At 36.5% G+C, this 26,882-nt stretch overlaps 1 protein-coding gene across 8 annotated transcripts in view; it reads right to left on the reverse strand.

The window, feature by feature from the left end:
- TMEM117 (transmembrane protein 117) overlaps positions 1–26,882 on the reverse strand; it is a 203,175-nt gene that overhangs the window by 139,074 nt on the left and 37,219 nt on the right. The gene's annotated exons all lie outside the window — the stretch shown is intronic.

Below are 26,882 nucleotides of genomic sequence, written 5' to 3' on the forward strand. Positions count from 1 at the left end.
ATGCAGGCACTACAGTAAGCTTTCTTACTGCAAGGAGATTTTTGCCACAACAGAGGCCTTCATTATTAATTGGTAGTTCTTTCAAGAGTTGATGACTATGGCTGCAAAAAGAAATTTATGTTTAAGGCAGGCCAAGTGAGTAAGTGACTACTGCCTACTGGAATGACAGCCATGAAAAAATAGCGTGGCAAGTGCCAAAAAGAGAAATGATGCTGAAAGAGAGGAACTCATATATTTGTATTTCAGACTTTGTGTGGCCTCTAGTCTCACTCATCAGTCGTTTCTTAATGGAGTGAACCTACTCAGAGCCAATCAGTTTATAACTGGAGAAAAAGGAATGCTCATGCACCTTGGGTTTTGTAGTACTAATTTCAGGCTCTGACTACTACTTCCTCGCAGATGCTGCTTACATAGCTTTGTACTTATGCATGATGTCCACATCAGATGACTTTGTTTCATATTTCATGCTTTAAGCTACTTGTTAACAATATTTTGACTATAATATTTGCATTTCAGTTTAAAAATAAGGTATGTGTTGATTAGCAGTATAGTTACTTAATTAACAGAATTAAAGATTCTAAAGTATAAAACAAAATAATCCACTCTCATCTGCATAATACAGGTTATAAAATTCTATATAATAATTCTTAGCAGAAATGGACTCTTCTAGATGAGGATAAGTCCAGTAGACAGCATCTATTTCATACTTCAAGCATACATACAGAGAACCTATACATTACCTATTTTTTTCTGAAAGAAAAAGGTGTTACTTATCTCTCTTCTAAAACTGTGAAGCACTCCTCTCTTTCCATTTTGTCTACTTTCCTCCTTCTTCAAAGGCAACAAAGAAGAAGAGGTTATTATAGCTGACCTCAATCCCACCAAATTTGTTTGTGAGGTTTCATTTGGATGAAAACATTAAGTCATCCAGCTTCCCTCAAAAAAAGTTCTATAGTCCTTGTCCTCTGAACAAAATCAAACTTTACAATGGAAACAACTAGCAAGGCCAGATCAAAGCTGCAGAATGATTTAGGATCACGTGCTCTTCCTAAAACCTACAAATTTTGATCTGCAAGTTTTGATCTACAAGTTTTATCTACAAGTTCAATACACACCTAATAAATATTACCAGAAAATATTCATGCTTTTTGCACTGATTTTTAGAGGCTTTTCTAAGAACAGCATAAAGTGATTAGGTTTCTCTCCTTTTGGCAACCAGGAACCTCAAACGTCCTCACTCAGCCCAATTTTAATTTATGAGTAAGGACTCCTGATGGCACTCATGAACTCCTTAAACAGGAAGAGGGGGCTCAGAATTTGAAAAATTGAAGTTTTGGGGAAAAAAGTGAAAACAATTCTCAAAGGTCAGTACTGGGATAACAGACCAAACCTAAAAAGGTTAGCACAATAGATCGTTAGTTTTTCAGATCAATCTGCCATTTCAAGAGCAGGAATATGAGCTCTGCAGGTGGCCACAACACTTTCAGTACAGTGGAACACCAATCTGCTACACTTCCACTCTCCATCAGAGAATTTTTGAAAGACTAAGATCCCGAAGGTAAAAGTGGGGAATAGCAAAGTGAAGATGTCTCTGAGAATGCAGGTGGTATAAGCCAATATGCTTTGGTTTAAAACAAGTGCTTCTCACTGAAGCAGATGAGGATTCAACTTCTGACTGGGAAAATGCTTCCTAGAACCAAGTTCTTTTGACTGGAGGAGAACTCAGAGTGGTAACAAAAAAAAAAAAAAAATTGGAAATAATATTTAAAGCAGCATAATACAGATCTACCAGAGTACAAAAAGCAAATAGAAATATTAATAGCAAATATCATTATCACTGTTTTTCAGAGCCTTGGCTTTTTACTTTGTTTACTGGTTCTAGAAACAAACATGCTTTGTTGGTCATTAACTCCTCTCTAGAGGTCCAACCCTTTTTGTCCTAATTAGCATTCTTACAGTCTTGAGCAATATAAAGACAACTCACATGGTAATCTAAGGAGGATCCACACCAAAGATGGATGTGTAAAGTTAAACCAAAAATGAAGCAAACACACATTTAACCTGAATTATGTTTTATAATCTAATTACCTGAATAATGTTCATATTTACCTTCTAACATCAGTGTGTGTGACAGATTCTGAGCCTGATTTTATCTAAGTTCTTTATGGAAACAAGACCAAGTCGCCTCTGTTCAATAGCATTGTTCCCTCCTCTCTTCCTGACAATATTTTTCACAATCTTCTTTAATGATGTTGACTACAGTGCATTTTGATTCCTTTTACAATTCTAAATGTTGCACTGCATTTATAAATACAAACTATTAAAGGTAATAAATAAATTATTCACTTCTGAGCAGAGGTACTTAAACTCATTTCAGACTGACATAATCCAAATAGGCTTTTGTTATAACACTTTGGACAGAAAGGCTGTTATGATAAAAATTAATGTTTCTCAAAATCTCAGAACATAAGTTCCTTTAAACCAATCATGTACAGAACTCAAACTTTTCTTGTATTAGTAGGACTGCAACCTTGGTCCTATACAGGCAACTTTATCAGAAAAAAGTTCTGTAAATTCTGCTTTTCACCAAATCAATACTGCTGTTAACAGGAAAGATTGAGTAACATAGTATGTATAGCAATATGTATAGTAAAATAGCATGGGTTACTATTTAATGTCAGCAACAACTAAAATGGTTTGTGCAATGAGTTTTTAAACAACTGCCTTATATGGCCATAAAACAGCCTAAAATATCAGTATGATATCCATTAATTTATTCTGACAGGATTTCATTAATGGAATTGAAAGGCATCAGGTTATTAATCTGCTAGGCTTCCCTGAAATAACCTGACCAATGAGATTAGGGATTTATGTGTGTACTCTGTCCCAAGGCTTGTATCTTGGATCCATTCCAGCCTTGAAATAGGTCCCACTGAGAATTATTTACTTCCAAACTGGTAATAGTCAAAAATTCTAGAAGCTCAATTGAACAGTTTCAAGTCAATGAAATCTTACAAATAAGTTCAAAGTTTAAGATGCTTGCTTAGTATTATCAGGTTACAGGAGTCAATAATTTTCACAATGTTTTGAAATTTTCAGCTAACCATCTTTTTAACTCTGCTCTAACCTTTGTGTTTTAGAAGCCTGTCTAAATGTCTTAATGTCTTAATAAAACCAATACATAGCTGAAGCAACCAATATCCCAGCAACTAGAGTATTTCCATGGGTTTATTAATTACAAATAAGAACAAGTTTGGAGACAAAATATGTAGCAGGGATCCAGTGAAAGGATAGGTCCAAATACAAGATGCACTAAGGATGTAAGGAGTACATTACTGCATGTAAGGGGTAGTGAAATACATGACTGACCCCTACATTCATGTAACTCCCAGAGAGAAAGAAGGAACTTAGGTATTTTACTAGCAGTTAGTTATTGGAATGTACTTTTTGGTTTTGAAATAAATTGTGCTGCAAGCTGGCTTTTATAGTCAGCTGCAGCAGAACACTTACCTTCAGGTATATCACTACAGCTAGTGATATCAGAAAGTGTGTACTTAAATTAAGCATGGGTTGCTGAACCACAGTATCCCAGTAATACCAAGTTCTTTGGAAGCAACCTAATAATTCTGGGGAAACTGAGGCCTCTTCTTATCAGTCACTACTCAGCAGATATTTCTCAGCTGGCTTAGGTGATAGTCTGCAGAGTGTCCTCATCATTCACATAGGAAAAGTGAATAAAACCAGAGTTGAATAAACAAACAAACAAAAATATTTTCAAACTACTGTTACAAAACTACAAGCATTAGAGGCCTAGTTCTCCACTACTTTGTGTCATATACCTAGGGCTTCACAGAAAGTGAATATAAAGTTACTAAGGAAAGTGGTCTACAATTTCTTTAGCAGATGACTGGACTACTCTTGGGATAAAAATTCCTTATACACATAAGTAAACAATACAAACTAAGAACAAGTCACAATATATAACCGGGTTAGGAACATTCAAAATCAGAAATAATCTCTAAGTAGATGTTATCAACTGTAACAAAGCAAAATGTAACACCAGATATTCATGTCAAGAATTCCATGTAGAGACTTGTTTGAAGAAAAGACAAATGTAACTAAAAGTCACAAATACTGGATCAGATTGTCAGCTAAGGAAAGCAGCATTGGATTCAAATTGGAGTCACAAATTTAAACAACCCATGGTTTCATCTCAGCTGGCTCTCCTTTAAGTGGACTCCTTACATTTTCAGGGTCATGTAAGTCGAAAATAAGTAGCGAATCCAATTTGATCAAAAAGGGCTGAGGTTGAATATGGACTTCTAAATTAGTAAGTGCCATTCTAAAAGCTTTCACCTAATCAATCTGATACTAAACTACCTATTTCTGGACAACACAAAGGGTGAAATTTAAAAAAAAAATGCAGAATTCAGGACATCAGTGCCAGTTGATCGTAAGTTTTCAGTAATTACTTTCAAAACTAATTAATGAAGTAGACAAGTATGCAAAAGCAAGAGATCACAGTGAGACAGTATCTGTTCCTTATTGATTCACCACTGAAAGTAGTTGTCAAAATATTAAATAAATAGGTATAGCTGTAGTTCTATTTGGAATTTTCAGTTTCAAAATAAAACTTCATTCATTGATACGCAATTTTGAATGTATTAATTGAACTACTGCCACCTATTAGTTTTATCAGTCAAACTAGAGCTAAAAGAGTATCAAGAACTTAATAATCAAGTATGTAATTCTAAATCTCTGTGCAGGGTCACGGAATACTGAAAATAGGTGTGAGCTCATAGGTACCAAGTGGACTACTCTAATTTACATTCACTGACGAGCTGACCCTACCTTTAACATTTATCTCGTTTCATTAAGATATATTAATGATAGAGATTATCCAGTAAAGAAATAAAGAATCTCAGGATGAGATAGATGGTGGTTGTTAATGGTGCACATTACCTTGTTGTTGTATTGCATACAGATTGATTTCACCAAATACTAGCTTTAATGTATAATAGAAGGCCCAAACAATAATACTTAAGAAAATTGCTGCAAGATGAAGAATGTAATATCTACAAATTTGGCGCTATTACACATTTCAATTTGCTCTGCTGAAACATCCTCATCAGCAAAGTATCCAAGGGCACTTTTAACTTACTGAAATTTAAGAATTAAATACATATACTTCTAAGACTTTTTCATTCAGACCTAAAAACAACAGTCATTTTAAGGAATTTCCCCTCTTTTACTGCATTTTACAGCAATTGGCACTGTGTACAAATCTCTGTCTGTTAGTAACACAAGTGTGGGGGAAATGATTCCTTTATTCACATTACGATTCCCAAATCTTTATCCACACTTTTTATTTACATGCTTAGTTCTGTCATCACAATCTTTTGGTTTTCTGTTATTTCTCTTTATGCCACCATGGCTTATGATTGCTTAGACTGTGGATTACAGCACTGGAGTGTGAACCAGGAGATGCTAACACTGCAAAACTGCCTGGCTGAGGAGGAAATAATTCTGTTATGAATTAATATCCCAGACACAGACCAAAAAAACCACATGGAGCTGACAAGAGATAAATATGGTCGTGCTGCTAGAATCACTTGCCTTGCTCTAGAGAATGCCAAAATGAGAAGCGCTGACATTCCCACTAACATTCCAAGGTTCCAAACATAAATAGAAATAATTTACTTTAACTCCTTGTAGACAGATATTCACTCTCACAAAAGTGCCAAATGTAGTTGAGCCATTTAACAGACGCCATTTTAAAAGAATCCTAAGCCTACGGGGAAAAAAAAGTTGGTTCCATACATATTAGCAGAAAGGTACAATTCCAGTCAAATTCTGCATCCTAATGGGATATAGAATGTGATGTGTTTATCTTAGAACAGTTCAGGTTGTTGCTTATGTTTCTATCAATTCCAAACTAATTCTAATGACAGAAAAGAATTTATCTATCTTTGGAATAATACATTTTTTATTTTCCAATAAATGACAGCCTGGGTTTCACCATCCAATGAAGAACAGCAAAGCTACACCAAAGGTCAGATGTAGTTGGGCATTTGGGGACATTTCACAGAACCAGAGAATCACAGAATTATTTGGGTTGGAAGGCACCATAAAAATCCTCTAGTTTCAACCCCCCTGCCATGGGCAAGGACACCTTTCACACAGGTTTCTCAGATCTCCATCCAACCTGATGCTGAACTCTTCCAATAATGGGATATCCACAACTTCTCTGGGCAACCTGTTCCAGTGTCTCACACTCTCATCATAAAACAACTCCTCCTTGTATCCAACTGCTTTCAGTTTAAAAGTGTTGACCTTTCCCCTGCCATTAAAGGCCTTGGTAAAAAGTCTCTCTCCATCTTTCTTATGAGCCACCATCAGTACTTCGCTGACGGTGCTGGTTCAGCAGAGCCAATTCAAACATGCAATTGGCAGAAATACTGAAAGGCTTCTACAGGGTCTCTCTGGAGCCTACTCTTCTCCAGGTTGAAAAGTCCCAACTCTCTCAGCCTGTCTTCACAGGAGAGGTGCTACAGCCCTCTGATCAACTTTGTAACTCTTCAGTGGACCTGCTCTAACAGATCCATGCCTGTCTTTTACTGGAGCCCCACAGCAGGACACAGTACTCCAGATGGGATGGCAAGAAAATTGAGTAAAGGGGCAGAATCAACCCCCTCAACTTGATGGCCACACATCTTTTGATGCAGCCCACAGTAAGACTGGCTTTCAGGGATGCACATGCACATTGTTGGGTCTTTTTTTTTTTGGTATTTCAACAAAGGAAACCCAGAGATCTTTCCCACATTTTTATTTATAAAAATGTCTGGCTTTAGAGCCACTGACAGCAAAAAACTTAATAAAGAACTAAATACAGACATGCTTCATACAAGCAACAGTGTTAATGAACTGTTTGCATTGCTTGAAGCAGGTTAGGGCTATTAAGCCTTTGTTGCTGCCAAATATGGCAGATATATTTGTTATCTCCCTAAGAACTTGTCATAGTGTCTCATGGCAAAGATGTTTTTACATTCTCTAGTTACTGGTTAGTAGGTAAAAATTATTTCCCTGAAATCACTGATAGATTATACATGTCACCTATATGGCAGCAGCTTAAAAGCTGGATTTTATAAATGGTCTGTTGCTTAAGGATGACTAGTTCTCCTCCTCCTCAGCACTTAAGGGGCTGAACTTGATCTCAGCTTCCTGGTTGTGCCTACTTTTAACAAGACAGTGAATGCTCTGGCAAGTCTTCCCACAGATGCCTGAAAAAAATTCTGAATTAGTCAATTAATTTATATGCATGTTTAAGCTGGCAAAAAAAAAAAAAAAAACCAACATATTTTTTAATAAATTAAATACTTCAATACTCATTTTTCCCTGGAATAGGGGCAAAACATTGATATCAGAAAACTTTCCCATAGAAGATGAATTTTGAAAACTCAGTTCCAAACCTTTGTTTTGAAAAAATATCTTCTAAGCTGTGTTATGGACTATCCCCCTACCAGAGAAGATTCAGTACATCGTAAAGTTACGGTCTGCCTGCTGAGCATTTGTGACAAGGAATTATGAATATGGGAGTTATCCAAACTGTACCTCCTATAATCCCATAAACCACCACAGTGACCTAGATTTATGCAAGCAGTAATGGAAAACCCTTTTAAAAGCCACCATTTTTAAACTACCTTTCCTTAAAAGTTAAAATAAGTAAAGTAGTGTCCTGTTGAAAATTTTAATTTAGCAGAAAATACAGTATCTGTAGAAAATTCTTAATTAAAAGTTTTATCCACCTGTAATACAAATTTTTGAGGGTGGGTTGGCTGCTTTTTTCCTCCTGCTGGGTCTGTCTGGAGTACCAGTTTTTGGTCAAACAGCACACTTGAAGAGCCACAGCATTTTCCACCTCAGTTTAGCTACAGTTGTCTTGACAGCAGATGTCAAGAAAAATCTGCCACAGGGAAATCAGACACATATGCAGAACAAATTTGGGCGAAGACTTCAGGAATGGCAATGTGCAAACATTTTTAATGACATACTGCAGGAGTGCTGAAACCAGTAGTTCAAGAGTTTCAACCCACTTTTGAAACTAGTAACTTCTGTAAATACAGATATGTCACCCAAGTTCTCTGCCACAGTTTCTGCAGTAGATTTAGTGGCTGATGGAAGATATAGCTACATAACGAATAACATCTCCTTGTAGCTTAAAGAAATTACGTAACTGCCAAAGAGAATTACTTTTATTATTAGAAAATTTATTTATTAGAGGTTATATTACTTAAAGTTTCTGTAAGGCCTCATTACTAAGGTATCAGTAAGAAAACACAAGCAGAGCTAACCTCAGGGTTTTTTTCCACTGCAATGGTCAAAATGAAACCAAGTAAAAGCAGAAAACGAGATATTTTGAACATGGACATCCATGAGTATCTACAAGGACATGTGAGGCAGCTCTATTACATGAAACCCGATTTGGAACTATTTATATTTTGCTATTTCCATTTCTCCTCTCTTCACTCTTGGCCTCGCACAGTTATCCTCTCCGAGCTTTCAGTGTCTTAAGTGTCTTAAGTAGCCTATCTTCACTGTAGTTTTGCAGCTGCTGATGCCAAAACTCTATATACATAAAGCATGGGTAAGATTCTCAACAATGTGCACAATTAGAAATAAATGTACCTTCCCTTCTCCTGTTCCCTCCCCTGAATATATAAATCCACAGACAGATGCTGTTCCTTTTCTTTCTCAGTGGTCCACAGGCAGGAAGATATCCTTGGAATGGCAGTATTTTCAGTCAGACTGTCCCTTTCAAAGCCTTCATTACTGAGCAATAGATAGAATAAAGCCTTAAAGTCTTTCTGCAAAACTTCCAAAGAGAGGACATACCTTGAAAAATTAATGTTTTCTTCTGAATCTCAGTCATCTGATGTGCTTGCACAGAGCAACCCTGGTCTAAGCAGAACTCATCACCAACTTCATAGAAGATCATACTGTATTTTTACTCCACCACACTCTGAACTATTTCAGTTTACTTCATTTTCAAAATGGCAACAGCACTACAATGTTACCCCTGAATTTCACTGCCTTGTACTGTGTTCAAGTCATTTGTTCATGAAGGTTTCTTGTTGCCTAAACTGGTTTCACCTGCAGGCATCAAGATGAAATTCTTTAAAATTAATATTCTGTGATGATATAAGCGGGTGGAGAAAAGCTTTTGATGTAGGTATCGCCACTATGCAAACCAAAACAAGTAGGTCACATTTTGGTGGCAGACCTTTAATAACATCCTTTTGATTCACAAATAGATTGAACAACATTTTTAAATGTTTTCAAAGAAGCAACAATTCCAAGTACGTGTGGCTTTTGTACACTAAGAGTTAGAAATGATGGTACAAGAGATGAAAAACAAACAAAATATTCTTTGAAGCACTGTTTTCAATAGGAGCATTCTTCCCTGAGTCAAAACAGCACTGCTGTCCAGCAGATTTAATAACTCCATTTTAGTCATGATGAGACCAGGGATATATAGGAAAGATTATACAATTGAGGAAATATGCAAAAAAAAATCATTTGCTTTGCTCCACTTCACTACTATCTGGGTGTAATAACAATTCTTTTTTCAATGGCAGTAAACAGAATTTTAGCTTTCTTTTACTAGGTGTCTGGTGCCAGCTAAATTGCTGTACTAATACATAAGGAACAGTAAGAAATTCTAAGGGAGTTACCTGCATATAAATGTAAAAAAGGGAAGAAAAATGCAGACCGAGACAATTTAGGGTATTCATCTACCTAAAGTCTATGAATTTCCCTTAATGGTGTTTTCTTTTTTTTTATTTTATTTTGTATGTCTCAGAAAGTAAATTTCATTTTATATGCATCTCCTCATGTAATTCTTCCTTCACTGTAAACTGAAGTTTCACCTGGTGATGACCCTGCATGTACAATAATGTCATTAATTGAAGATGGCCATTGTCCTCCCTGTCCTTATCCTGCTTTGTTTTTTTTAAACAAATTAGTCCCCACTTTTGTTTCCTGGATACCACTGAAGATAGTGCCATTTTTGAGGCTAAAGTTGAGCATTTAAGAGAAAAGAAAGTAAACAGCAGCAGAAGACATACACAGGATTATAAATTACAAACTTATAAAAGGAGAAACAATATGAAGAAAGGGTGTTATTACAACTGTCTCCTAACACAATATCTAGGAAATAGCCAATATAATTATCAGGAACTTAAAATGAGTGTTTTCCAGAGTGCATAATGTAAGCAAAAAATGCAGGTAATTTGAAAGAAGTGAAATTATAAATTCATGTAAGAAAACCCATACTACTATAACTAGTATAGGTTTAAGTAGCATTAAGTGCAGCTATATAGGTCCAGAATATAGGTCTGAAAGCTTCTAAGCACTGCACTGGCAAAAAATATGAGGGTGCACTGCAAGAAGCATCACTGTATTTTTATCAGATGTCTAACCACTGACAGAAATAGGATGTTTCTAAAAGTTAGACAGTCTGGTATTTTACAGCCTTTCTTACATCCTTATTACATGGCAGATATTTGCAGGTAATAAAACTAAACAAAAATAACTTCTATGATGTGTGTAAACAGCTGTCACAAATATATTGGCACGGTTTTTTGACAAGGTTACTTACAATAGGTTTAAACTGGGGTAGAAAAAAAAATAGTATCACCACAGAAGTTTTTTATTGTTTCTGGGTCCCAGTGAAAACAAACATACAGCAACAGCATTTTATTTATGTATATGCTGGCAACAACACTGACAAATAATTTATTCATGTCTTAATGTTCCTCCTGGTACAACACAATTTCATCCAAGGACACTTAGGAAAATTCCACAGAGCAACTAACCGCTATTTGTTTGAAGTGCGGACAGCTTCAGAACATTTTTTTAACATTTTGTGGTACCACTGTGCATATTTTAACCATAGAAAATTACACCAGCAGCTAAAGAATTTTTTCTCCCCAAAAGAACAGCAGAGCAATACAGTCCCTCTGAAGTTGTAATGGTCTTTGGCATACAGTATCAACAGGAAATCATAACTTGGTGCATTTACTAAACAAAAGATACTTTGACAAAAAATAAACACTGTAAGTAGACAGGAATCAAAATTCAGCTCTCTCAGTTTAGCCCATACTTCTCTTCTGCAGTATTGCATCCAGAGTCACTGGTTTTCACGTCTCATTTTAGTGATCCACAGAACTTCAGAGAAACAGCACAAAAAGAAATTATTACAACCAGCCTAATGGCTTGGAAGCAATGTGCTTCCTTACTTATCCTGAGACAGAACAAAACTGAAGCTTTAATTTTATGTGATCAAATGCTGCTCCACATCTCTCTACAGAACATCTGTTTGTCCACAACACAAACCATTTTCAAGGCTGCTGTGCAGAATGGTGCTGTTTTGGATCCTAGACATCAGCTGCCTCCCAGTGGTAAAGAATATAGGAACTGACTGGAAAAAATTGAAACTGAAAGGGAAGGCTGACCACTACTGAGGTCCCAGTGTCCTACTCAACTCCCACCTTCTATGCTCCGGCAGGGACACTCGAGACTAGAGCCAGGCTGAACCCCCTCACACACCCCAAATGTAGTGAGGATGCTTGGCCCTCAGAGCCTCTTTTTTTCTTTTCTTTACAGATCTGATCTTGTTTTGCTAAGCAACTTGCTAACACAGATACCGGCTGCACAGGTCCCTCTTGACTAGCTGGAAGCAAGATGAGTCTGTGTTTATTCTTATCCTTTTGAGAAAGCTAGCAGTTAGTCCCAGCTTAGCACAAAGCCTGTTCTTGCCATTTTGAATTTATCGAACTGTGAAAGAGGTTATATTCCATTACTTTTCATTTTCTAAGCAAGGACAAATTTTGACCTGACAAGATAAACTGGGAAAAAGTATTTTGAAATAGATACAGACTCTCAACAGAAGAGGGTTTTGATACCCAAGGTCGAAAAATATATACTACATCAGGATGTAAGTTTTCACAGTAGGTGTCACAATAAGGGCCCAGGAGTGGTAGATCCCACCCATGCAATGTTGAGTCCATGATGTATAAGCACAGCAAGACCAGCCTAAGACCTTCTGGAAGATGCAAACAGATACAGGGAAGCAGAAAGAAAGCCTCCATCAAATAGGTAATGGTAAGGAACAAGACTAATCAAAGTACTTCTTGACCGCGCCAATTAAAGTGGCCCCGTGAAGATAACACAGGCCAGAGCACATCAGTTAATTAGGCTATTCATGTGAAACACCTATAGATAGTAATAGATAGTTCTTTTTTGCTTCAATATTGACAACAAGGAAAAGAGACTCTAATTGGTGGCCCTGAGGTGGCCCCAGAAGAGAAGTCAGACCACAGGAAAAGTCCATCATGTCTATATTTAAGAATTCAGCTAGATTTAATGTCCCAGCTGAGTCATATTAACTATAATACTTTAACTATTTGAGTACATAAGAAACATTTTAAATCCCTTCTTCTCTTGAGGTGATGAGCAAATTGATCTGTCTGAAGAATTTCCACCTTGTGTGGTCAGCATGCAGCTCTGTAACCTGGATATTCCACTCCAATTTCCTGCCTAACAGTTAGGAGGTGGTGGCAGAGGGCTCTGTTTCTCAGGCTCTACTCCTTCCCCTCTGTGAATCTCTTTTTCCATTTTTCAGGTGGGATAGCTCACCTCTAGCCAGAAACAAAAAAAAGGTTTCCTGAATTAACCAAGATATCAAGTAACCCTCAGCAGTGTGCCTGTCTCTGCTTCTTCCCTGAACCTTCCCTCAAGCACTTGTCTCCTGAAAGGCAGGGCAGTGGCCAAACAAACCCAAATGCTCAACAGTCTGAAGGAAAGTTACAATACAAAGGGCAACTCACACACAAATAAAGTCAGACCCAAAGAGGAGTTTACAAAGCAAAAACAGATTTTAAAACCAGTACAGGCACATCTTTTTAGTAGCAAATTGCTTACTATTGAAGAAAATCTGTGACCTGGAGACCTGAACTACACTTGTTGGTCTCCCACAGATATTTTCACTGCCAAGCTATCTATGTGCATTGTTCCCCTGCTATCATTTCTAGCTAATGAATTAATTGCTTCCAATTAATTGACAGCAGCTTCATACTGTATTACTGAAGGATTACAAATTAAATATTAATTATGCTTCATTGTGCAGGAGAAATCAAATTAAACATAATCACACTTCATTATGAAGTAAGTACACTAGACATTTTTCAGAACAGATGCACACTGTCCAAATTATAGTCAATTCTGATCTTTTGTAAACAAGCTAAGATTCATTTATTAAACTGAAAGTATCACACCTCCCACACAGAAATGCATGAGACAAATGTTTAAAGCTTCAAATTTTCACAGATGGTAGCAAGGAGAAAACACTCTTATAAGACAAGTATTTCATGCCTGCAGTCTTTAGCAGCCACTGGCATTCCACTGAAAGCAAAACAAAATTCCCAATATAGTTTTTCCTGTACCTCAGTATCAGTCAAATTGCTTAATTGTCACTGTGAGTTTGGCCTGACATCATACAGAACTTCATCCACAACCACGGGTTGCCAGGTACCTAACTCTAAATTGCTAAATTACGTGTCTGAAAACAAGTTTAATGGTTGTTCAGGGCATAAAATAGTCTTTGCAATAAGGGCACCCGTGCTTGAATGAACAGACTGAGAGAAGAAAGCCTAGAGAAGTGGAGCACATCACTCAGGGAAAGGGTAATTTCATCAGTGTGGTGCCTTGGAAAGGACAGCTCTGTTTTCTTCCTCATGTTCTCATGTGAAACTTCACCCACTCTGGGAGAGCAAGTGGAGTATTTTTGGAGGTAGTGGGTGGAAGAAGGATAAAGGAGAGACAGATATCTCCAGAGCAACATTTTTTTTTTCTCTCAAAAGATTGACTTCAAAACATCTGATTGTCGGCCTACCCAGTGAACGGAAGATTTATTACAGAAGCTGAGCCACATCCTTAGCTGATAAAAATTTATTTAGCTCCTTGATTTCAGTAACAGGAGAGATGAGCTTTTGGGGAGCCAGGACAGCATCTTTCTCAAAAATACTGCCTATAGATTGGATTCCTTTTAAAAGGGTACTTTATGCATAAGCAGCTGGGTAAAATTTTTAACAAAAAAGACTCCAAAACAACCAACGAAACCAAAACACAACACAATCCATATTTTGAAAAGGCTTCCAAGGAGTTTTTACTCATCACTATTTCACTCTACTCATTATCAACCTGAATAGGACCATTTCAGCATATGATAGACTTCAAGGAGGTAAGTATTCTCAAAATACTCATGCAGGTGAGTCATCTCAAAAATTCTAATTCAAGAGCCCCACCTACCAGAGGCCATCTATCAAACATGTATATCATGTGTAGCAGCAACAGAATACAACCCTTCAAACTGATCACATCTGAATGCAAAACCAAATCAATTTTTCACAAGTGATATCTAAAAGAATACACAGTGAATTATTTTGCATTATAAGATGCAGATGTGTACATTTTGTTCTGGGGTCCTGCACCATCAGCTGTCATTGATCTGAAAAGACTGTAAGTTTATTGTTAAAAAAATGGCAGATGACACAGAGCTATACTGAAAATCAGAGGCACAATTATGTCATCTGTATCACTGATTACATTGTGTTAATTCAAATAACATTTTAATATTCAATAAAATAATCCTAATCTGTAAAACAAGAGGGATATCATCTGGGAAAACCCACTATGAGCATCATTACTGCTAACAAAACACAAGATCCCAATGCAGCATTACAGCTAATGGATAACAACATCCCTGGGAATATAAGCAGAAGAATACCTACCAAGACTTCATTGATGGTATTCCTTGTCAGTATGGAGGTATTTTTGGACAGCGGGTATATTTTCAGAGTGCTATTTTGGGTTCTGATGCTTTGAAGGAAAACACCAGTAAAAAAAGGAAAAAAATACTTATACTAGAACCACTAGATAATCAGAGGGCTGTAAATCCTGTCTTACAATGACAGACTTCAGAATTTGTGTCTATCTCAAAGATTAAGAGGGGACTTGATTACGCTACAAGTACTATGTAGTGTACAAGTACTTACATAGGAAATTATTGATAGCAGAGAGCTCTTTAATCCAGCCAAAAAGCAAGTAACATCATTAAAGGATGGAAAGATTAAGTTAAACACCAAAAATAGAATAAAGGTAGCAATGTTTAACTGTTAAAATTATTAACCTTGGAAATGTCCTGGCTCCAAAAGTCTATGAATTACATACAACATAAATTGGTAGAATTTATGATGGCAAAGAGAGATGCCTCCCATGCACCTCCATTTTTAGACCTGCCATTTTTTTAAGAATAGTATCAGTCAGAAATCTTTTTGACACTCTGGTATAAGTAAACAAAAATCAAGAACAAACTTCATGTCATCTGCAATGTAATCTTTTGTAATATTTCACTAATCCTCTGTGTTTATATTATACAAGTGTAGCTAAAATTTAATTTATTGTCCTGCATCCTATTCTGCACTGGTAATCCTTGAGACTCAGGCACGTATTTCTGAAAACACGGGTACACATTACTAGCAATACTGAAATACTGCCTTTCAAGACCTCAATTTTTCTACGTGTTCTACAATAGGAGCAGAACTGTTGATATTCTTTCTGTGAAGTAATATCATTTAGTTAAGTAACAGGAGGGGTGACCAACTCGAGGTCATAATACTGTCACTGGTCTTTGTGGATGATTTTACATCAACTTGCCTACAGACATGTCAAAAAGTAGTACATGCACACCACAATCAGACTATTGGTGACAATTTTTCAGGCTATACTGCTGCAACTTTAAATGTATTCATCTTCAGCTCTCATATGGGACCTGCAGTCTATAACAAGATGCAGACGCTTCACTGTCATTTAGCAGTCTGACAAAAAAACCAAAATTATACTAGTTACATGCAAAAAAAAAGTGTTACCTACAGGATGTGGAAAAATGAAAACATAGTATGTGTACACTTGCGGTGATAAACAGTATGGAAATTGCAAATACAAATGTGGATACTGAACTAATTTAAGGGTTTGAATGTTTAATGTGTTCCATGACACATGTGTGTGAGTATGTATGGGTGTCAGAGAAACTGAGAGGAGCTGATTTATCCTGTTGAGCTTTCCAGTGTTTCCTTCTTTGGATATTTATAACAATGTCACTCTTTAGGGTCAGGGTACTGATGGCTTATTTAGCTAATAATTTATGACTGTAGAGAAAACATTTGATTGAGTATATTCAGTCCAGTGTCTGTTAGGTGCTGTATGAGTGAATGAATGAAGATAGACTGAATGAAACTGGCAGCTTGTCTTTAGTATAGATTTGTCAACAGGAGGATTTGGACAGAACAAGAAATATACCCCAAGAAATATACCCCAAGAAATGTACAATGTTATCTCTATTGTACCTCAAAAAAACTTTCAAAACACCTTTCTGTTTTCATTTTCTTATGTACATGCTTTGAATGTTTCTTTCACTAGCAGTGTCTTTTAAAGAAAAGAACAAGATTTTATAGTAAAAGCGTAGTAAATGGTCTGACAGAAGTTAATTCATAAGTTTGCTGACAAAACTGAAATATCTTTATGAAGCATTCACCAGCCTTTGATCTCTCTCTCACATACCACTTTAGCAATACACAATCTCACTTACTCTTTTGCAGCTTTGTTACATTTTGCATATGATCCTTCCTATGTGTTTAGAAGCATTGTGAGAAAGAGAGAATATTCATTCCACCTCTGATGGATATTTAGTTAAGTTTGATACAAAGGCCCTGTACTTTATGCAACTCTTAAATAATATATACCGAATCAAAAGCTACTATTCCAAATAGAATAGCACAGAAACAGAATCCCAAATAGACTTAGACATGACCAGAATCTCAGATGAGTAAATAAACACAGGCCAGCATTTCCAACCAATCTTCCTATTTGTAAGCCTATAGTCACTCTCTTCCTCACTTTCTTGTTAATTTTCTTTCAGTGCCAAAGCATTTCCACATTTTTAAGGTCATCACTCCTTATAGTACCTGAAAGAGAATTTCTATCTTTCATGAGTTTTGTTTCATGAGATTTTTCATGAGATCTTTCATGATGGTATCTGGAAAAGAATTTCTATCTTTCATGAGATTACTTAGAAGAAACCTCAAAAAGCATGAATTTTGTGTTCAGAGAATGGTAGAAAGGGTACATTGGGGATGTGATCTGCAACATTCTTCAGCGTGGTTTTTTATACAACTTAATGCAAACATGACATTTTAAAAAATATCTCTTTTATTATGATCAAATATTTGAGAGACACATACAACCAGAACTGTAGGATATAATAACAATGGCTCTACTTTGCCAGATCAAACATCCGTCTGTCCCAATATTTCACCTCTGTGAGATGACCAAGGAAAGTATTAGAACAGAGAAACCCTATAGGTTTCACCCTATAGGTGATACCTCCCCATCACAGACTCCCAGACATCAACAGTCTGAGGCTGAAGGACTTTCTCAGACAAAGGTGGTAATATTGAGGGTAAAACACTAGTATACTTTTGTTCCACGAGTTTACTAATTGCTTTTGTATCTACACAGACATCTGCAGTTTTCTGTGCAGATGTTTTCTGTGACTTCCGCAGCATGTTTTTGATATCACTTGATATAGCCTAAATTTTATGGCAGAATAAACAGTTTTCTTAACTAATTCTCTCTGTGCCATCCATGAATTTATAGACCTTCTCACAGACTTTTGTCTACTTCACAGCTTCTAACACAGAAGGCATTCCTTTGATCATCCTTGCTGCACTTTACACATTCTGGAGCTCTTCGTACTATTTTCTGAAGGGGAGATAGAACCATGTATATTATTCAAGATGCAGGAGCATTACTTGTATGAGCAGTTGCCCAATAATTTGTTTTGTTCTAAATGCAATTCCTTGTTCTCTGCTCTTTTTCTAGTAATTCTTTACATTCTCTTCCCTGCCTTCTGTTCACCTTTGCACAGACAGTTTTTATACAACTACCTATATTAGCTTTGAGCCCTGTGTCCTGTCATCTACTAACTTAGTATTGTGAAATCCTTCTGTATCTCTGCAGTGAGCTTTCATCTTTGCTACTGAATAACTCAGGACTGTGAAAACCTTTGCCATTCTGCTCCTTACCCTCCTTTCCAGTACACTTCTGCAGATACCAAGCAATGCAAACATCAACACAGATCCCTTTAAGACACTCCAAAAAACATCTTTTCTTTTTACAGCTATCTGGAACCTCTCAGAATACTGGATTTTTAATGAGTTTAGTAGTTTAGGCCACTTTTAGTTGTTAGAATGCAGCAATCAGAAAAAAAAAGTATCATATATGGTAAGCAAAACAAAGAAACAGATCCTACTGAACACCAAATGCCTGCAGTAGGGAACAAGGTAATCTCCCATAACTGTAAAGAGCTTCAAAAGGCCTTAGTAAACACCGTGAGAAACTCATGGATGAAGGAAACAATTCTATGTGAAAAAAACCCTATTGAACGAGAATACATGAAATCCAAAATCCACCTCTGAATTTCTTTACTGGCATGGGAAGTGCCAGTATAGGGGATTCAAACATCCTCCCTGAGCTTTGTGGCCCTCCTACACAAATCTTATTGTTATCTCCTTCCCATGCTCTTGCAACACAGTCAGCTGCTGGGCACTGAGGGCATTTGACTTGCACTAATTTCAGAATTTGTTTATCATGTATTAGAGCGAGTTACAAGAAGCCGACTACTGTGCTCTGCCTCCAAGGAACTCACCTATGCAGCCTACAAGTTTCATTACTCTCCCAACTCTTTCCTGTAGCTCCAGGAGTAGCTCATGCCAGGCAATGTACACAGCAGTACAGAGATGACACTCATTCTCCTTCATAACACAGACACTTTTGTTACAGACATTGGAGAGACTTAAACTAGAAGTCCTTCTGGCCATAAAAAACCCCAAAAGAATGGAATGAAGTTGAGCAGTGCAAGTTGTATCCTGGTATTCATCAGCTGTTAGATCAGCACTGATGGAAGCCAGGTGCCCCAAACACCTTCTCTTTCAGTACATTGTTCAGTCCTAGTGCATGTCATCGACACAGGACAGGCGTCTCTGGTGTAGGATATTTGAGCTCTGCCAAATTCCTTAATGTTCAGGTGAACATTAAAAGGTGATATCTAATAGCCCCCAATATACAGGCAGTCAGACTGGATAAAGGGTAAATAACATCTTCCCAGACAAAGCTCAGTGGACTGAGAAGAAGGCTCATTCCTAGGAGTGGGTTAAGGGAGGGCTTTCACCTGAATCAAAGGCTGCAGCATAGTGAGAACTCTGCGACTGGGCACTCATACCCATGTAACTGCCACCTACACACAAGAGAGGAAACTGGATATACACTATTCTCTTCTAACATTTTGTTATTAAAAATACTGCCTGACAATCCACCTCTGTGTCTTCATTTACCTGGGAAAGACTTTTATCAGTATAAATCAGACTTGGATCCACCCTGCCTTTCAAGCCCTCTATTTGGCTATGATGCACAAACAAGGAAAGAACAGGTGCAAGAGAAGGTATTTCTCTATGTTTGGTCTTATAATACCTGGATGTAAAGTACATTGTCAATAATAACAGAGAATTAATACAGGGACAAAAACTGCTTGCTGGGTTAAAAGATTATCAAATAATCAGAAAAAAAGCAGTTTTCAGGTTTTATTACATGTGCATGATATAACAGTTTAAGTAGTCACAAAAAATTTCTACAGAGCAGTAATTCTCCTGGTTCACATTAATTTTCCTTAATAATAAAGGAAAACCAATTCTTTGTGGATTTCTGGGATTATACAAAATTACACTTATGAAATATGTGTTTTGCAGAATGAACTGCTAGGAGGACTTTTATTTAAAACATTCATTGTACTGAATCCCTAAGTTACTCTCGTTTTGATCTTTATATCACAAGACAGAGGGGAGCCAAACAAGTTTCCTGTTGGACAGAGGAAGGTAAAAGAGAGAAAAGCAATCCATTGTATGTTAAATTGCCTCAAACATAGCTTAGAATCGACGAAGCATTAATATAGAGAGCTTACTTTTACCTCAAGACTCTAGATTTTAATGAGAGGAATCAATTATCCTCTCATCAATTATCAGGGTAGCTTCCCTGTAATCTAAGGATTTGAGCAGGTCAATCTGATTCTTTCATACCTACCTCAATAAATGTTCATTTCTTTTTGGTGGTTTATTATACAGTTTTCTCATTGAAAGTAAAGAACAACCAAACTGATAAAAATCCAACAGCTTCAATTAAAACTACTGAAGGTTAAGGTGGTGTAAAATCTTACAAATCATGAATTTAATACACTTAGTGCAACCATTTGTTTAAGTCAGCACAGTGGGTTCCAATTAACATTTTTAAAGTATACTTTCTGCAATAGTCAGAGAAGTAGAATAGCTATTGGTAGGGTGACAGAAATTCAATATGTATATTTAATGTTTGCAAGCCTACTGGAAATTCAGATGTTCTACAGGATATATTCAGTGCTGCTGTAAAGGTGCAGACATACATTTTTCAATGACACTGGAAAATAACAAGTCAAAAAATCAGGAATAGGCTCAACCATAAGCAGCCCAAAAAGGAAAAATCTTACTCCCTAGGGACAGAAATCATTTTATCTTTGCCTTGAGCACGCATTCAAGTCACCAATAAATCCAAGACCGATAACTGGCTCAGCTGTTACCTATACTGTCATGTCCCTGAACAAAAGAGGGACAAAAGAGAGGAGTTAAGTCATGGGGCAGCTGCAACATCCAACATGAAACTAATCCCAGCTGAACTGCACAATTGATAACAGTTACCAGCACACAGCCAATTAGGTGGGACTAATAAATTACTCCATCAAATAGACAGTGCAATTAAATAACAGCAGTTAACTGGTATGTGATTTATGTAGATAAAAACATTCAGACATGTCAGATGTAAACTTTGCATTAATGAACCTTATACATAGCCATTTTGCATCCTGGTGAAGTGTTAAGCCAAGAACTCCAGAATTGTGAAAAATAATGTTATACATCCTTTAATTGTCAACATTTTGACCCAGAAAACAAAAGCTAGCACTCTGAATCACTAATTTTAAATTTCAACAGCCTTACATATCTCAAGACACTTTCCTGTATAAATTTAAAAACATATTTTGTAAAGATTATGTATTTTCTTCATTAGCTGTGCATGTATCACTTATGCAGCAAGGATTACCTTGTGATTTAGAGTAGATTATCTGGCACCTGAATGATTAATTCATAGCAGTTCAGCTATGGACAGACTTGGTGTACTTTACTCACATGAGAACCAATTCACAGTGGGTTGTTCTCCTGGTTTAAATGAGGTCACAGGAGGGCAAAGGCATTCCTCAAGGAAATCAATACAACAAAATCTGACTTTAAATCCGGCCTTATGTGTTCAGGACCTGCCATTCTCAGTACGTCAGAGTCTGGAATCTTTCTTTGCTAAAATTTCCAAGAGATACATCTCACAGCTGAAATATTGCTAGTTCTATGTGAAGGAACTCAGCAGGTTACAGAAAATTATTACTGCTTTACTTAGTTTCCCAAACATTCAGAGTAAAGACCAAACAAACTCAAAAAGCAATATTTTATTCAGTGCACTGAACCCCTCCTCAGGGAAGCAACTTTGGACATATATAGCAGTATCTCATCTGTCACTTATTTACAGACATAAAGATTTTAGTATAACATATGGATACCAACTTCCTTAAAAATTATTTATCAATTAGACAAATGTGAGTAATGGATAGAAGATTTCAGCATCTGAAAATGTGCAGATGGCACCGTAAATAACCATACAGTTTATAGTCAATATATACTTTTGTGGGACTTCAATAATACTCAGTTCTGTATATTTTTGTCTCTTCATTCAAAAGCTCATGAAACACAGAAACAGCATTTTTATAGTAATTTTGATGCATTCTACATGTGACAAAAGACACGAGGGGTAACTCTAAAGGTAGTATTAATTCCAAATTACAATTCATGGCTGGCAAATAAATCAGGTCTTCTTAAACAGCAGATTACAAATGTTTTGCCACAGTGCCCTCTAGCTGTCTTAATTCTTACTTTAGAATTTCTGTGTAGTTTTCATGGAAGGAAAAAATCTCTGCAAGAACCACCAGCTAGAGAGGTACAGGTATAGCCAGCTGTGATCCATCTACCCGGTTTTCCTTATCATGATGACCCACCCACCCCACTCCCAAAAAGCCCTTTATCTAACATCCAATGAACAAAATATATTTTTCTTTTTTAATTTCCCAGCCTGAAAAGTATAGATCAGGAAACCAGTCTGAAGAAAATAGAACTGATTTGAAATTTTCATTGGGATCTAAACAACCTCAACAGAAAGAATGGGTTTCTATCTTATATTGCTTTTTACTTCTGTGTGCAATCCATACAGTCTGTTTTGAATTTGAAGCACCAGTAAAGAGCAGCACATTTGGGCACACCTGTAAAGGTGAGCTGTAAGATAAAAGAATGAGGGCCAGGCTCCCTTCTCAGATGACACCAGTCAGTTGCAAACAGATAAGAGGCAGTTTATCATCTATTTTCCTAATCCAGTTGGTTTAGGGAACTGGGTCACTTTTCAAAGGTTGTGTCTTTCAGAAACACTCACTGATGGACACTTGATTTTCTCCTCCTCCTTTCTTCTCTTGAGACTACACTTTGTCCCCTTCAGACCTCTTAAAGTACAGCCTTTAAATCAAACCTGATATATGCAGTGTCTTACTTAAATACTCCTTCACAACTGCATTCTCTATAACAAGACACATTCAGCTTCTTTCTTAACCTTTAATGGACAAGATGAATTATATACTGGAATTTTTTAACCACAATCACTTTTGTTTCAAAAAAACCACCAGGCAATTGCAGACCTTCACAAAATAAGGATCTATTTAAATTATTTTGCAATGAATCATCTTCAGCAGTGTGCCCTCAGTCCCTCTGTAATCCTGAAGTCCGACCAGTGCTTTGGACAAAGCAAAGTTCCTTCTGCAGCTTTTTTTTTTTTCCAGGAAAGGTAAAAAGAAGGGGTGAAATTAGAAAACTTAGGTTAAGAATTGCAGAGGTCCTAAAAACATTTTTAATTCTCTATCCCAGCTTACTGTAATTTTTAATGTATAAATCCTGAGAATAAATTTGTGATAAACAAAATTTTATTTTTTTAATAGCCATTTTCACTCTGTTCTCATTTTAAGTGAAAAGCAGCTGGAACTAGTAATACCAGAGGAGAACAATCAATCTTTGCAATGTTCAGAGCTACAGAATTCAAGAAATCTCTCTGATGCTGTGTGCAATCTGCTTATGTGATGTTTATGTTGCATTTATGGAGCTGCAACATAAGGCAAAGCAAAACTAGGAGAACCTGGATCTTAACATCCACTTTGTGGAAAAACCGTGGGGTATGGCCTGTCTCCTGGACATAGGATGCTTTCAGCAATAAATTAAAAACAAGGTTTTCCTCAACCCTGCCAATATGAGAACTGAGCATTTACTCTCCAGTTCCTTGAGAAGGTAGACAGTTCTTACTTGAAAATGTCCCAAAATGAAACACCTAAAAAGGCCAATGTTTCTGAGTCACAAGAACTGATCATAGGGTTCTGGTGGTGTTATGGTCCACCTTACTAGCAGGGTTTTTTTTCTGCATTTTTCCTATCCTAACTTCCATTCACCTTTTTGTGTGCATATATGGAAATCGTGTCAGCATGGAATGCTTCTAGTGCATAAATGTTACGAGAAAACCATTTTTAATTATCAACTATATACTTCTGAAATAGACTAAAAGATATCTTTGTGACCCCAAGTGCTACATGTTGCTACACATGACCAGAGGTTTAGAAGAATATTTTCAGCCCTGGAAAATTTCAGGCTTTTGTGATATGTTTCTGAAGTCTGTAATGTGAAGTTTCTTTTTTTTTTTTGGTTGGTTGGTTGGGGTTTTTTGGGTTTTTTGTTGCATTTTTTTGTTGTTGCTGTTGGTTTTTGTTTGTTTGGGGTTTTTTGTTTGTTTTTTTTGTTTAGACCTGAGTCAGTCTTGCAAGCTTCAGTAAAGAGCCCAGAAAGCACAGCATAGGCAGGTTGCTCATAGCTGGTGTCGCAGAGTCACAACTGCAGGTTTCTGCCTCTGCTGTCACACTGCTCGAGGGTGGACATGCCACCAAGGGAGGCCCTGGGAGTGCACACAGGACTGGCTTTCACTCTTCTAGGACAAGAACAAAAGCCCTCTGCAAGTTCCCTCACTGTACTTCATACAGAGAAAGGTGTCATCCTCCTGCTACTGCAGAGTACTAAAGGAATATTCCCTTTCTTAGCCTCATGAGCATTTAAAGGCTAGAAAAAGGTTCCTTTGGTACTATCACTTATTCATCTCTGTAGGACTAATTGTACATGTCAAATGCTGCTGTTACCTAGCACCAATTTATGTTCTCAGCTACCATTATGTGTTAGATAGACTGGAGGTATTACAGTGGGTCACCTGAAAGAAGGAGAACCTATTGTTCATCTTGACTCTGTTTTTCAGAGCATGTCACTGAAAGTAATTTTATCACAATTCATTTTACAGGTTGATTCCATTTAGATAGGTTCTAACCGTGTCATTTTCAATGCTTCATTATAACTTTTACAACCAGCAGTGCTCTCCATCACAGTCATGCTGATTCTTTTACAGTAAAAATGTCTCTAAAAATAAATTCCTAACCTACGCTTTCCTAGGTGAGCATTGGTAAGTGGCATAACATTTCTAACCTATACTTAGAGATTTTCTGTAAGAAATCTTTGCATGGAGAATTTTTGGATTGGAAAATGTTTGAATCCTAACCTATATTAACCTTTTTGCATTCCTATATGAATACTACTTCAGCATGCAAATTTGGAATTCTTGCACTCAGCTATTTTTAAGTTCTTAATTCCTGAAATGGTGAATTGCTTTAAAAGTTTTACCTACTTTAAAAAAAAGGAGAAAACTTCTTGAAATAACTACTCCCAGTAATGCATTTAAGGAAAGCTATACGCCTATAGAATTAAAAGAGTGTCTTTTCATTTTTTTTAGAAAGAGCAGTACATCACAATTCCTCTGAATCTACATACATGTATACACAAACAAAGTCTTCCATACTTAAATATACTGCCCATTCCTTCTTTCACAGAATATTCCTGCAGAATGGACAAGGTAAATATCTCAGTGGACGTAACTGCATTTAGTCTGAATAATACTGAAACTTTCCTGTTAATTTTAAAGCTTTAACGCTAAATTTTGTTGAAGAATGATAACATGGAGAAAGCTTTGGACACATTAATTATTAAAAAAGCTCTTTTCATTAATTTAGCAAATTTTTTCTGCCAGCTGGTACCACCATAGGTAGTTATTTGTACATTATTCAAAATAATCTTTGAATTCTTGTAGAATTTTAGACTGCTTGTTAACTTTTTTAAATCAAGCATTCAATATTTTATTGAAAATATCTGCTTCAATTTGCTGTAACTGGTGCTTTGGCAACTTATTTGAATGTGAAGGTCCTTTGGGTGCTGCAACTACATAATACACAGTTCTGGCACAAAAAAAAAAAGATAAAAATAAAAGAATGGGAGTACGTCTTTTCTCAAAACTTTGTACACTGTCACTGCACAGCAAATAAAATCATTCACTTCAAAACCTATAGATAAGTGTAGTAGGGAAAAGGCTTAAAATGTGTAATGCTGTGAAAAATGCTGAAGACATTCTAAGAGACTATTTCTTGTTAACATGCAAAAGAAGGTAGAGGGTTGCAGCTACTATCAAGCAAAACATCCTGAATCCTCTAGTGGGTATTCTGACTAAAGAACTCAAGATTTGGCACAAAGACTCGCAGAGAGAAAAAAAAAAGCAATCTGAGTAATCAACTGGAAAAAAAATAAATATAGCAAGAAAGCCTTAAAGGTCCTGAGTACTCTTGTAGACTAAATTTTCTTTATCAAATCTTGAAAATTTCTTCTCCCTCTGCAAATTTACTGTCCTTTTTCCAGTTGGAGGCCTAGTATGAAGGTTTCTCCATACTACAAGTATTGCTAAGAGAAGACTAAGGATCTAAGTCTAATTTCATAGTGAAAATACTGCTAGTTTCATTTTAGATTAACTTAGGTAAGTATCAGATAAAATAATGCAAGTAGCAGGAATGAGATTCTGTACTGCTCTACCATCTTAATTTGTGCCCTTTACTATCTGGTAAATATTTCCAATCTGTCCATGTCATTCATGGAGATTAAAACTCTTGTATATTTTTACCCTTTTTTCTCTCACTGGAATATACCTGAGGGTTTTCTAAACACTCAAAAACTGCTCATAGCTTCCATTTCATAGCCAAAATTTTAGAACTCACAAGCCTGCATGAAAAAAAACCCACAAGACTTTCATAAAAAATACATATTTTCTAGTTTGGAAAAAGGTAATCAGTTTTTAATTTGCATCAAACATTTACAACTTGACATGCACAAGCATTTCTCAGTCTGCTGATATGTACAGGTATGGACGTATTAATGAAGAGGTGTCACCTACAAATGATATCCTGTTTTAAAAAAACTGCATTAACTCTGCAGGTTAATCACTAAAACACTGTTTTATTTACATCACATTTAGAGATTCTCTTTAAGAAGACCTAGAAAACAGGCAATTGCTGGAAAATGCAGGTAATTTTTTTTTAATTGACTACTTATTTTTGTTACAGTTGTGTTTTTAGGGTGACTGATGGTTACACCATCAGATAAAGCAACAGGGAGACATGCATTATCACATGCTAC

The sequence above is a fragment of the Coloeus monedula genome (genome assembly GCF_965178545.1).
Source record: "Coloeus monedula genome assembly, chromosome: 4".
Lineage (NCBI taxonomy): Eukaryota > Metazoa > Chordata > Aves > Passeriformes > Corvidae > Coloeus > Coloeus monedula.